This window comes from Simochromis diagramma, unplaced genomic scaffold (genome assembly GCF_900408965.1).
Source record: "Simochromis diagramma unplaced genomic scaffold, fSimDia1.1 OVJJ01000026.1, whole genome shotgun sequence".
NCBI classification, from domain to species: domain Eukaryota; kingdom Metazoa; phylum Chordata; class Actinopteri; order Cichliformes; family Cichlidae; genus Simochromis; species Simochromis diagramma.
Window position 1 is genome coordinate 631012 of NW_024386985.1, and position 13529 is coordinate 644540.

The 13529-nt window shown below is 39.4% G+C and overlaps 1 long non-coding RNA gene across 1 annotated transcript; it reads left to right on the forward strand.

Annotated features, from left to right (window-relative positions):
* The first annotated feature begins 5262 nt into the window (after window positions 1–5262).
* On the forward strand, window positions 5263–11388 carry LOC120738546. Its single transcript, XR_005697017.1, has 2 exons — window positions 5263–10296; window positions 10328–11388. It is a non-coding gene; the product is annotated as an uncharacterized LOC120738546 (long non-coding RNA).
* The last annotated feature ends 2141 nt before the right edge of the window (window positions 11389–13529 follow it).

The following is a 13529-nucleotide window of genomic DNA, read 5'->3' on the forward strand; positions in this document are numbered from 1 at the left end:
TAGCTAGGTTTCATTTGACGTAGACGTGACGTCGACGTAAAGCGCGAAATTTGACTGGCGGTCGGAAGTGAAAAAGATAAGCGCAAAATCACAGACAGACAGTACGCAAAATGCCTATGTCCTGTTGTGTTTACGGATGCTCCAGTAGGTCGACCCGAGAAACTGATAAACGGTATTTTAGGGTACCAAAAATAGCCCAACGAAGAGGAGAAAAATGGAAAATTCTAACCGAAAAACGTAGGAAAAAATGGATTTTAAATTTACGTTTACAGTCGGGAGGAGCAGAGTCTGCCAATGCCCGTGTCTGCAGCGACCACTTCGTCAGAGGTAATGTTATGTTTGCAAACGAACTTATTAGCATTAGGTTGTCGTTAAATTCTCGTTTACTTAGTGCTTTTAAGTTAGTAGTCTAATATTGACTTGATTGGGACTATAGGCTGCCCAAGTGCTTTGGATGACGAAGAGTCGGAGGACTGGGCTCCGACGGTCAATCTCGGCTACGAACGAAAACCCAGATCGGAATCAGTTCTCAAACGAGAGAAAAGAATGAAGCTTAAGGCAGAACAGCATCGATGTGCAGAGGCGATTTTGGATATGCAACAGACGGCTGAGAGCCTGGATTTGAGCCTAGTGACAGTGGAGAACCCCGAACTGCAGCTTCCAGCTGAGAATCCACAACCAGAAGACTTCAGTGTGAAGTTAGACCTCTGAGAATGGTTTACCTTGAAACAAACAACTGTCACTCTAACGAAGTCCTAAGGATGTGGCATGTTTGTTGACGTTAAAGCCGCTACCGCTAACTGTTAGCGTGTTTAAGATAAAGCAATATAAGAACAAACACTCACCCTTGCAAACACCAAACTGTATCCATCACGGAGACGTTTTGTTCCAAGGTTGTGGACCCACCCGCTGACAAAAAAATTGTACGCCTCCAGACTCTTGAAAGCTTTCATTTGCTGCCTAGTGTAGTAAGAAGTCTGGAGGACCAAGTAGTTGGTGATATCCACAGCCTCGATAGTAGGCAAATCCTTTACTTCTGTGGTGTATTCGGACATTTTCAAAGAATACGGATCACGTCCGATATATTTTTTTACTATCTGTTTATATCTCTCCCGAGAAACGGGGTCTAAAGTTGCACAATAGCTGCTCTCCTGACTCTCCACAGTGTCCTCCATGTTTACTTCCGCCCTCCACTCAAAAATCGCGCTGCCTCCGCACGTCATCAGAACCACGTGACCGCAACCCAACTATTCCAGGTCTGGTTGAATTGGGGTTTAGTAAACAAGCAGACAAAAAAAATCGGATTTGATCAAAAAATCTGAATTGAGTATTAAGACCTGCAGCGTGAACGTAGCCTCACTTTCTTAAATCCACTCACTCTCACTGGTTCTGTTTATTTACCTATATTGGCTGAAAATGTTCATTTCCAAAGAAAAGACTCAGGGCTGGACTGGGACAAAAAATCGGCCCGGGCATTTTGACTAGAGACCGGCCCACCAAAAATGTGACGTCATTCAGGGGTAAAACCGCAAAGGATTCTGCGAACTTGTGGCAAGAGGTACTAGCGCATGCAGGCTTTCAATTGAACTCAGTTACACAGCGATAAAAAGAAACACAAAAAATGGCAAGAAGCTGTTGTATTATTAACTGCAATAGCCGGTGTTGTGCCAAAAAGTGATTGTCTGCCAAAAACTGATTGCTCGTATTTAAATTGCTATAAGTAACTTGTTGGGCTATAATATGTGAAACATATGTCAAATGCATCCCTCATGGAGGACATAAAGTCATCTCTCCATCTCCATCTCTCTCTCCTGCTCTTTTATTTCTCTCTCTTGCTCCATCTCTCTGCTGCTCTTCTGTCTCCTCTGTCACAGACTTCTCCACTTTTGATGATAAATCAGCCTGGTGCAACATGTAAGGATTGGCACAATTTGTTAAGATTTTGAGGAGTTTGAGAAACTAACCTTAAGCATAAAATAAAATTTACTATCAGTAACTTCATTGCACCCGCCCAGCAGTATATAAACTCCGTCATGCTAGCTAGTACGCAGTACCAGTTATTCTAAGCGACTGTAAAAAGTCAGCACAACGAAAACAAACTACAACTAAACTTGTTTATATCTGACACAGATAGACAGCAGGTCATAACTTCTTACCTGAAGTTCAGTTCCTCTGCCACTATGACCGGCGGCCGCCTCGGGTCTCTCCTCCTCTTGCCTCCCCTTTCCCTTATCCACCTGCTGGCCTCCACCACTTGCTGATGTTGCTAAATCTGTGGAAGCTATGCCATAGCTACCGCCAAACAATTCACTTATTTTTACACATTTGGCAGCGTCTGCCTGAAGGGCTTGTTTCTTTTTGGACCTAATTTTTTCTGCACCTCCTTTCCTTTTTTTGTTCTCCATTTTCTTTAGTTCGATTGATTGCTAAACAAGGGGGAGGGTGCATTCGATCTCCTCGGCTGTAATTGGTCCAGCCCAGAGTCGATCATGACCAATTGGCCAATCCAACACCTTTCATTATTTATACCCTTCCAAAAAAAAAAAAAAAAAAAAAAATCGATCGGCCCATAAAAACAAAAAATCGCCAGCTATGGGCAGACTGTGCTTACAGGATGTGATGTTACAACAGTGGTGAAATATGAATGTGTTATATATTTGTTCAAGATGTATTCTTCGTTATGGGAAGAAATATTGAAATCATTATGAATGACTAGTGATTTCTGTAACTTTGTGTATATAATTTGGCATTTCTTACTGATGTAGTCCAAAAATAAATACACGATACCATGTCATGTATTTTAAAGGTTTATTTGCAAGACACACAAGCAGACACAATTGAAAGTTACAAATGTATTGTGCATGAAAAAGATTTCAAACGTGGTGCAGATGTGTGTCACAAGTTAATCTGGCTACAGGTGGCGCTAGTTTACGCGACTCCATTAGAGCGCACACAAAGTAAACTGCACGCTTTAGTTGTGAAGCGAAAATGCTGAAATTGGAGTAATAACACGTACTACGGGAACGATAACAACGACAAGATTTTCCCGATCGTTTACTCTTGCTGTCCCGTGAACAGCATCGGTGAATTGTTTGCTGTTTTCGCGATCGCCTCCTGCATGGGAATATCACCAGGTAAACACACAACATTTTTAAACATTTAGTTGTTCAATAGCAACAAGACTGACGGTGTGTGTTTGAGGTAACCTCACAAATATCACCAATGAAATATTTCTTCTTCTTCTTCTTTCAAGTTTAAGGGCAGCTTGCATCCAAAATTGCTGGTTTTTAATCTTCCGTCACTCCTGAGTCCTCAGATCCTCTTAAAATATCCCCCACACCACCAGCCTCAACTCTTAATGCAACGCAGGATGGAGCCATGCTGTCATTTCCTTACATCAAATTCTGACTCCATCATCAGAATGTCACAACAGATATCAAGACTCATTAGATCAGACAATGTTTATCAATTTTCTACTGTTCAACTTTGGTGAGGCCATCTAAATTTAGCCTGAGTTTTTTATTCTTATCTGACAGCAGTGGTACCTGGCTCTACATGTGTGTTCAGAGATGCTCTTCGACATACCTCAGTTGTAACGAATAGTTATTTGAGTTACTTTGCCTTCTTATGAACTTAAAGCAGTATGACCTCTGACCTCTGGGATCAACATGCTCACTGGATATTTTCTCTTTTTCACACCAATCTTTGTAAAGCCTAGAGATCATCGTGTAAGAAAAGCCTAGTGGATTAGAACCACTTAAAAACATAAGAGCCAGATAAAACTAATTTCTAAAAACACGGTAAAAAAAACCAGCATGATAAATGAAAACTTGTTTTCCTCTTTTATTACACAAGAAAGAGACACTTGAACAAAATAGAAACAACACTGTTAAAGAAAAAAGAAATACAGTTTTGAGTTTTTCAGAGTCAGACCAACCTGTCTGAATACCATCTGGCACCAACAATCATGTTCCACATTATTTAAATAATTTTTGTCCCCCATTCTAGTGCTCACTTTGAACTTCACAGACTCTGCCTAAATGCATTGAATTACTGCCATGTGCAGATGTACTTATTAAAGTGGCTGGGGAGTCTAAAAATTAACCAAGCAGTAACAAAACAGAAATTATAGAAACAATTTTGAAACATTTTTTTGAAATTAATTTGGCTTGTTTTATGACTATTCTGGCAGTGGGAATAAACTTCTACTCTGGATAAATGAATAAATGAATGAAGATATATGGAACTATGTAGCAAAGAAAAAAAAAACTCTCATTATGTCTTATATTTTAGATTCCTAAAAGTAGCCACCCCTTGCTTTGTTGACAGTGCTGCAAACCCTTGGCCTTCTCTCAATGAGCTTCATGATGTAGTCACCTGAAATAGTTTTCACTTCACAGCTGTGCCTTGTGTGGAGCAGGGAAATTATTTTACTGCTATTGTTAAATAATTATTATCATTACCATTGCATTAATAATATAATCTGCAGTACGATCATTGCTTTAACAATGTAACAGATAGCTTTAAGAAGGCCTTAAGATGTTATGCATACAGTTATTATGTTAACCTTGTATTTCAGGTGCAGTTATGACTATTTTATACACAATGCATATCTGTGCTTATTAAAGAGTTGGAGCTCGGTCAATTAATTGGGGGTTGGAAGCTTTGTTCGGCGCGATGTCCGGACAATCTATTGTGCAAGTGACTTGGAGCCATAGAAGGAATTGCAATACATGCTTACAAAACATTTATATCAGGTCATTTTATATTAAGCTTTTAGTAAGAGGTTCTTGATTAAAACATTTATTTTAAGTAGATGATATATCCATAGTTTCAGTTCGATTATTACATATACGAGAGTGGTTTCTGTCTCTCTGTCTGGTTAGAGGTCAGGAGCTAGTCGGCGAGGTGAAACAGGGTGCAATTGTGGTTAGCACACAGACACAGACACACACACACTCAGTTAGAGAGAATCATTTATAGGTGGAAGTTTAATCATGTTTTGCTTGGGGTTGCAAAAAGAGCAGTTTGTCGCAGAACTGCTGCTGAGGTGTCAAGATGACAAGAGAGCATCCGGCAGTGACAGGAAGTACCTGTTATGAAGATGGAAGACGATGTTCTTTTTAAACTATGTTAAAAGTCATTGTGGTTTTGATCTGATCTATGTATAAAATGTATCTGTGACGTTGAAGGGGCGTCATTAAATTTCAGCCCAGATGCTATAAAAATCTGTTTATGCTTTGATTAAGTCGAAGATCAATTGCTGTCTGCGTACAGAGTTGTCTTCCCACGCGTGTATTCATTAAAATCATTGTTTGACCAAGAGCTTCTGGACCATGGTGGTTTGTACTCTCCTTCCTCAATTCTTGAACCTTAACATTTGGGGGCTTCGTCCGGTTATTGAGGAGGGAGAGTTGGAGGTTTAGACGGAGAAATTCGGTAGTCTGAGGTGGTCGGACGGGCAGACATGAGTGCCAGTGGTCGAAGTGAGTGGGCATAAGCCGGCTTATCCAAAGGTAAGGCACTACCTGTTGAATTATTTCCAAAGTGTGCCAAATTGGACATGATAAAATTTAAGTCTACTCACTGAAATTACTGGAGGGTGTCTGTTTTGATTTTGATGGAAAATCTCATGAGTTGAAGCAGTTAAAGTCTGCTAGGAAATTGGGTTGGAGTCCCAAGGAAAAGGATTTAAAAGCAGTTAAAGTCTGCTAGGAAATTGGGTTGGAGTCCCAAGGAAAAGGATTTAAAAGCAGTTAAAGTCTGCTAGGAAATTGGGTTGGAGTCCCAAGGAAAAGGATTTAAAAGCAGTTAGAGTCTGCTAGGAAAAGTTTAAATACTGGGTTGAAGTCCCAAAGAAATTGAGTTAGAGTCTCAAGTAGTTTGGTAGGGGATTTGGTCATTTTTGTGGGTTAAAGTCCCGGTTGGTCATTAGGTCAGACCTTTGTTGGTCATTTTGTGGGTTAGAGTCCCCATTGTCCATCAGGTTAGATCTGCCTCAGTCATACACTTGTTTTGGGTGTTGATTGTTGTTTCAAAGTGTTATAAATTATTCTAGAACGGCAGTTAGAGTCTGCTAGGAAGCGCAGTGCTCAGAGGTAACGCTTGCCAATGCCAAGGACGCTTAGGCATTGTCCTCGAAGAGGGATAGTCAGTTGGTCACTGTGGAGCTTGGGGCACTCCAGAATAACTAGGAGTTAGAGTCTCCTTACCGTTTGGAACGGTAGTCTGCGCTTTTTTGGTCAGCAGAAGTTGGACTTCGGGCGTGTAACTTTAACTTAAAACTTCGGGGTAAGCCTTGGCTGTGAAACGCCAAAAATAGAGCTTCAGGCAAAGTTTGGGTTGGTTGATGCTTTTAAATTAATTTAGGGATGTTAGAGATTAGACCAGAAACAGTTAGAGTCTGATACTGGTGAATTGGTCGTAAAAAACTGAGAGTTTATCCGCTGGGCGGTTATTTTAAATTTGTCAAAATTGGTTAGGCGCTAAAGCTGACAGATCTGACAGTGGTTGTAAATATAAGACGTCTTTGTAATATAAAATAAGAGATCTCTGTGTGAGAGGAGGCTGTGTGTCGAGTCAGCAATGCACTGACTGCCTGCTGCTATTTTTAGACGGTGTGTGTGTGTGAGTGAAAATGCAAATGAGTAAGCAGTGAACTGTTTAAGCCACAGTTGGTTTTACAAATACTGCTGCAAACATTGTTGAGTGTGTTTAAATGCCATTTATGTTTATTAGAGGACTATGAATAAAGTTTTGACTTGCCGTAGGGGATGTATAGTAATTGACTGAGTTTGGATGTAGATATATAAATATATTGAATGCACTGTATATACTTAAAATTAACATACTACTTCTCTCCGGCAATAGTTGCTGGTGTGTTTTATTTTTTCAATTTCTTGTGTGGGCGGTGAGAATTAATAGAGGTTTCAATCATTTTTTCTTTGTTTTTGTTTACTTGCTCTTTTTGATTATGACAAGCATGTCTAAAATACTCTTAGGAAAGTGTGTTTTGAGTTATATTCCTCAACTCTGGTCACAGTTTAAGTGTGTGAATGCTGTGACTAGAAGGTTTTGAATGATGAATAAAGGTGTGAGAGGTATTTCTTTGGTGATGTAAAGTAGGATGTTTTAAAGTTTGAAAGTGTTTTTAATTTGAGAGATGCATGAGTGATGTTATAAGAGTTTGAGTTTCCTTTTCTTTCAGTTCAAAAACACATAAGTACATACACTTGGTACACCCGTGTACTCTTTGACTTTATTAAAACAGACGGTGTATTTGAGTTTGAATTTTAGTAATTGTATGTTGATATGGTAATTTAGTTTAGGTTAGGTGAAGGAGATGTCCGTCTCTGTGTCTGGTACTGAGTGAAAGTGAGCACGTTGAAGATTGTGATGTGAATGCTGACAGATGTGTGTGTGTGACAGGAAGTTACATGCCCATAAAAGGAAGTCTGAGAGAGAAGTGTGTGCGTAGGCAAAACTGAAGAGTGTGCGTGAAATAAGGGTATTGTTTTTACACCAAGATTTAGTAAAACTAAAGTAGAACGTTATAAACAAAGAGATAAAAAAAGTAAAATGAAGAGAGAAAATAACTGACAATTACATCAATGAATAGAAAACACACATACACAAAGTGCCATATGTGAAATCATTTTAGGAAAGAATCAGGAGTGAGATAGTTTAATATAAGATGCAATGCAGGAAGCAGCTTAAACTCCTTTAATTTCCAGAGCCAGTGTGTTCCCTAGCCTCATGGCACCCCTGGCCACTTGGCCCCCGTATCAGGCGAGTATGGAAGGCTGGATAGCCCATGACGGGTAAGATCCCACCTCAAAACCCTGGGACAACCTAAGGCAGGCACAGTCACGATTACTCGGCCTCACTCAGTCCCTGTGAGCTCAGACTCACGGGTGAAATGAAGTGAAGAGGATGGGACCTCAAGGGTAAAGCTGCTGGGCTAAGGCGGAGGTGGAAAGTGGCAAGTGGAGCCCTACCTTCTGGCTGAGGACAAGGAATGCTGCTATTTAAGGTAGGAACTTAAAATTTGGATTAGCAAATTTGGGAAGGAGAAAATTGACTGTTTGAAGGCAAAATTATGAAGGGATTTGACACACTGCAAAAGCAACATATGCAAATTCACATACACAAACATAAAATACACTTGAGTTTGAAGCTGAGGAAAGTGAGTTATGAAAACAAAAAAGTGATTAAAGTAGTTTTAGAAAAAAGGGGACTTAGGAATGCTCTAGGACTAAGTGATCAAAACTAGTGATCACTGTAGAAAGAAATAAAATAATTTAATAAGTTGGTAATGTTTAAACATGTGTTTCTCTTGTTACGGCAACTTCTTGAGATATGACTCAGTATGCAAATTGGCTGGAGTGAGTGGTGACGCAGGAGCTTCCTGTGTGTGTGACTGAGGAAGTGGCTTTCAGAAGAGGAAGCATGCCACAGAAGAGAAGTGCAGAGTTGGGTAGGAAATTTATAGTTTAGTGATTATATGTTGTTGTAAGGGAGTTTTATGCTGAATGTAAGTATGTTAAAGAGCATAAGGGGGTGATTTTTGTGTGCAAATTGTGTGGTTTTAATGAGACTTTCGGTGTATTGAGGAGGTGAAATTATGTGGTGGCAAAACTTGTGTGTTTAAGGTTGTTGAGGTTGTTGTGGTGATGGGTTGATTCTCTCAGTTAGGTTCGGGCTGTTGTTGTTTTTGTTTTTAAATAGAGGTAGTTTTAGGAAACATGGACATGTCTGAGGGGCCCATTATTTTTGTAACGGTGCACTTAGAGAAAACCTGTCAGGTGATTTTGTTTTTGTTTTGTGTTTTGTGAGCTAATAATCAGCTCTATTTTTCTCATTTTTGTTCTAAGCAGGCCTGCAACAGCGCTGAAAATTCTCGGGGAGAGCAAATATAAGGGGGGCTTTCCAGATTACAATTGGCTGAGGAGAAAGCTACCTGTGGGGACTGATCAGGTCGTAAGTCCCTGTCCAAAATTGTAGGATTTTATGCGAGTCAATCCAGTCCAAAAGCATAAAGAAATATTTTCCTATGGAAAATAAAAAATGACTGAGCTCATTTTGCTGAGGGTGGAGAATCTGATCGTGCGGGAGGCTCCACTATTAGCAAAAATATGGTGTGACTGCATGTGAGTGAATGTGTGACTTGATGAAGGTGAGGATGAATAAATGTGGACAAACAATTTGCTTTTACCAGAGAAAATTTCTGTTTTGTTGACTGGGGTTAGATTGTGGGATTATAGTATATTGTTGGGAGAATGCCAAATGTTAAAGGGGAAACATTTTTGGATGTGACTCATGTTACCATTAATTGGAGAAACACATGACTGATAATTGTTCTGTTTTAAGTTTATTTTTATGACATAGATTGGACCATGAGTGGGGAAAAACTGAGCATTTTGAGTTTAAGTTTGTATTTTGACACATTTCATGTGTCAAAATAAAGGGGGAATTTAGGGTTTAATGATTTAATTGTTTAATAATTTAGGATCATTTTAGGACTGTTTTGGTTCTTATTATGCGTAACTATGTTTGGGTTTTTTTTTGATCATTTGGATATGGTAAAACTGAAACTGTTATTTTATGTTAAGGTTAAAGGATTAAAGTGAACTGAATCCTGTTTAGTAGATACAATGCCAGTGTCTTAAAGCTGTGTACAAATCTTAGAGGGAAATTGTGGGACACGTTGACAAAAAGATATGCTTTGGGGGAAAATTAGTGAAGGTTGAAGGAGTAGAAAAGGTTTGATTTCTTTTTGATTTCTGGAAGAAGTGGTTATAATGTAGGCGTACATATGCAGATATTATATAGATTTATTTTTAGGATAAAGGGGAGAGTTTATAAATAGAAATGATTTTTATACATATTGAAGGATTGCACACGCTTACAGACACAGAGTCCAGAAACACACATGACAGTATTGATTGCAGGCAAAAGGCCTCAAATTCATTTAGTTGTTAACTGAACTTAAAGAAGGACCAAAGAGGAAGGAAAGCATATATTTTGGTTAAGTCTGATAAACTAGAATTAGAAGGCATTGTTACATTAAAAGGAGCAAATGAAACAAAAAGGCTATACCAAAAACAGGTTATAACATAGAAAATGTGAGGTTTCAAAATGAAGTTAGTGTTAACACACAGGAGTTGTTTCAAGGCAGCATTTAGCTATGATGAAATTTATGCAGGAGTAATTGCTTATATGCTTAAACTTAATTGATTAAAGTGGTTGTTTTCTTTTGGATCTTTTAGTAGAATAGGCGCTTATAATGATTTTCTTGTTAAAAAGGTGGCTTTAGGTCAAAGTTAAGGCACTTGCAGCAGCGACAGTTTGTGTACAGGATGTTGATGATCAGATAAGGGAAAAATAGAGCGAGCAACCGGACGTGAAAGCAGCGCTTAAAGAGTTTTAAGGTGATGAGTAACGTTGAAGAATATATAAATACAAGTCAATAAGTTAAAAACATAATTAGGATCAGGCTTTTGATTACAGAGTCCCAAATAGGATGAGTTAGGGAGGTGCAGGAAAAGGTGTTTTGTTTCCTTTGCAGAAGATCTCGGTGACCACAGGGGGGTGAGGATCCTGGAGGTCCAAGGCCTGATGAACCACAAGAGAGGGACCAAGAAAACCTAAGCTTACGCATGGAGTGTTCTCGAATGGGAGCTGGTGTTTATTACTGGACCAATTAGATGACATGAGGTTGTCTGATTTGCTGAGCGAGGACACGATGTATTGCGACCTCTGGTGTTCCAGAGGTCGAGAGAGGGAGTGTGGAGCAGGGAAATTATTTTACTGCTATTGTTAAATAATTATTATCATTACCATTGCATTAATAATATAATCTGCAGTACGATCATTGCTTTAACAATGTAACAGATAGCTTTAAGAAGGCCTTAAGATGTTATGCATACAGTTATTATGTTAACCTTGTATTTCAGGTGCAGTTATGACTATTTTATACACAATGCATATCTGTGCTTATTAAAGAGTTGGAGCTCGGTCAATTAATTGGGGGTTGGAAGCTTTGTTCGGCGCGATGTCCGGACAATCTATTGTGCAAGTGACTTGGAGCCATAGAAGGAATTGCAATACATGCTTACAAAACACTTATATCAGGTCATTTTATATTAAGCTTTTAGTAAGAGGTTCTTGATTAAAACATTTATTTTAAATAGATGATATATCCATAGTTTCAGTTCGATTATTACATATACGAGAGTGGTTTCTGTCTCTCTGTCTGGTTAGAGGTCAGGAGCTAGTCGGCGAGGTGAAACAGGGTGCAATTGTGGTTAGCACACAGACACAGACACACACACACTCAGTTAGAGAGAATCATTTATAGGTGGAAGTTTAATCATGTTTTGCTTGGGGTTGCAAAAAGAGCAGTTTGTCGCAGAACTGCTGCTGAGGTGTCAAGATGACAAGAGAGCATCCGGCAGTAACAGGAAGTACCTGTTATGAAGATGGAAGACGATGTTCTTTTTAAACTATGTTAAAAGTCATTGTGGTTTTGATCTGATCTATGTATAAAATGTATCTGTGACGTTGAAGGGGCGTCATTAAATTTCAGCCCAGATGCTATAAAAATCTGTTTATGCTTTGATTAAGTCGAAGATCAATTGCTGTCTGCGTACAGAGTTGTCTTCCCACGCGTGTATTCATTAAAATCATTGTTTGACCAAGAGCTTCTGGACCATGGTGGTTTGTACTCTCCTTCCTCAATTCTTGAACCTTAACACTTGTCAGGGTTCATTTGTGGAATTTCTTGCCTTCGTAATGGGGTTGGGACCATCAGTTGTGTTGTGCAGAAGTCGGGTTGGTACACAGCTGACAGCCCTGTTTGACAACAGTTAGAATCCATATGATGGCAAGAACCAATCAGCTAAGTAAAGGGAAGTGACAGTCCATCATTACTTTAAGAATTGAAGGTCAGTCAGCCTGGAAAATTAAAAACTTTGAATGTGTCCTCCAGTGCAGTCACAAAAACCATCAAGAGCTACAACAAAACTGGTTCACATGAGGCCCGCCCAAGGAACGTAAGACCAAGAGTCATAAATTCATCTGAGTCACCAGCCTCAGAAATTACAAGTTAACAGCACCTCAGATAAATACCACAGAGTTCCAGTAGCAGACACATCTCTACAGAAGAACAGAAAAACTTTGTTTGGACCAAGAAACACAAGGGATGTACATTAGACCAGTGGACATCTGTGCTTTGGTCTGATAAGTAACCCGTGAAGCATGGAGGAGGAGCTGTGATGGTGTGAGGGTGCTTTGCTGGTGACATTGTTGGGATTTATTCAAAATTGAAGGCACACTGAACCAGCATGGCTACCACAACATTCTGCAGCAACATGCCATCCCATCTGGTTTGCGTTCAGTTGGACCATCATTTATTTTTTAACAGGACAATGACCCTAAACACACCTCCAGACTGTGTGAGGGCTGTTTGACCAAGAAGGAGCGTGATGGAGTGCAGCGCCAGATGGCCTGGCCTCCACAATCACCTGACCTAAACCCAGTCGAGATGGTGTGGGATGAGATGGACTGCAGAGCGAAGGCAAAAGGGCCAGTCCTGGGAACTCCTTCAAGACAGTTGCAAAACCATTTCAGGTGACTAACTCACAACGCTCATCAAGAGAATGCCAACAGTATGTAAGGCAGTAATGAAAGCTAAAGGGTGGCTGTTGGGAGAAAACTCTGCAAGAAACCCAGGAGGAATAAAGACACAATGAGACAAAGTTACTTTCTTTGCGAAACGTGTACACGGGTGAGCTGCTGAGAACAACTCACACCATGGACAGTGGCTTGGCATTTTTTATAGGCACAGAGCACAGAGACAGTGAGAACAGGATAAGAAAATAATAAACAGATAAAATAAACAAATCCATATATGGTGCTAGTCTCGTCAGCAGAGAGCTGGGAGAGATAAAACAATCTAAAACAATATGTCCCAGAAACAAGATGTCTTTGCTGGGAAAGTCTATAAAAGACACTTCTAAACTAATCTAACCACAGACAAAGGGCATCTTTGTACATTTAAAAGAAGGTAAAGAAACATAGAATCATTTTTCCTCTAACAGTGGCTATTTGGAAGAATCTAAAATATAAAGTGTCTTTTGACTTTTTTCACACATTTTTGCTTGCTACAAAATTTCATTCATGATCATTCATAGTTTTGATGACTTCAGTGAGAATCTACAATGTAAATAGTCACAAAAATAAAGAAAAGCATTAAATCAGGTGTGTCCACACTTTTGACCAGTAGTCTGTGTGTGTTGTGTGTTTTGGAGCCTTCACTGTGGCCACAAGGTAATATTTCAGGATAATAACTGAAGATAAGGTTTGGTGTACCGTATCTCTTTATCTATATTTTAAAAATCACAATCTGGTAAAATATTAGTGGTGCGGGGGTCACACTTGGATCTAACATCAATAAAGTTAAATTATAGTGGAAAAAAATTTATGAGTTGTATCTTTTGATTTGTGCGCCCTCTTAAACCTAAGTGAAC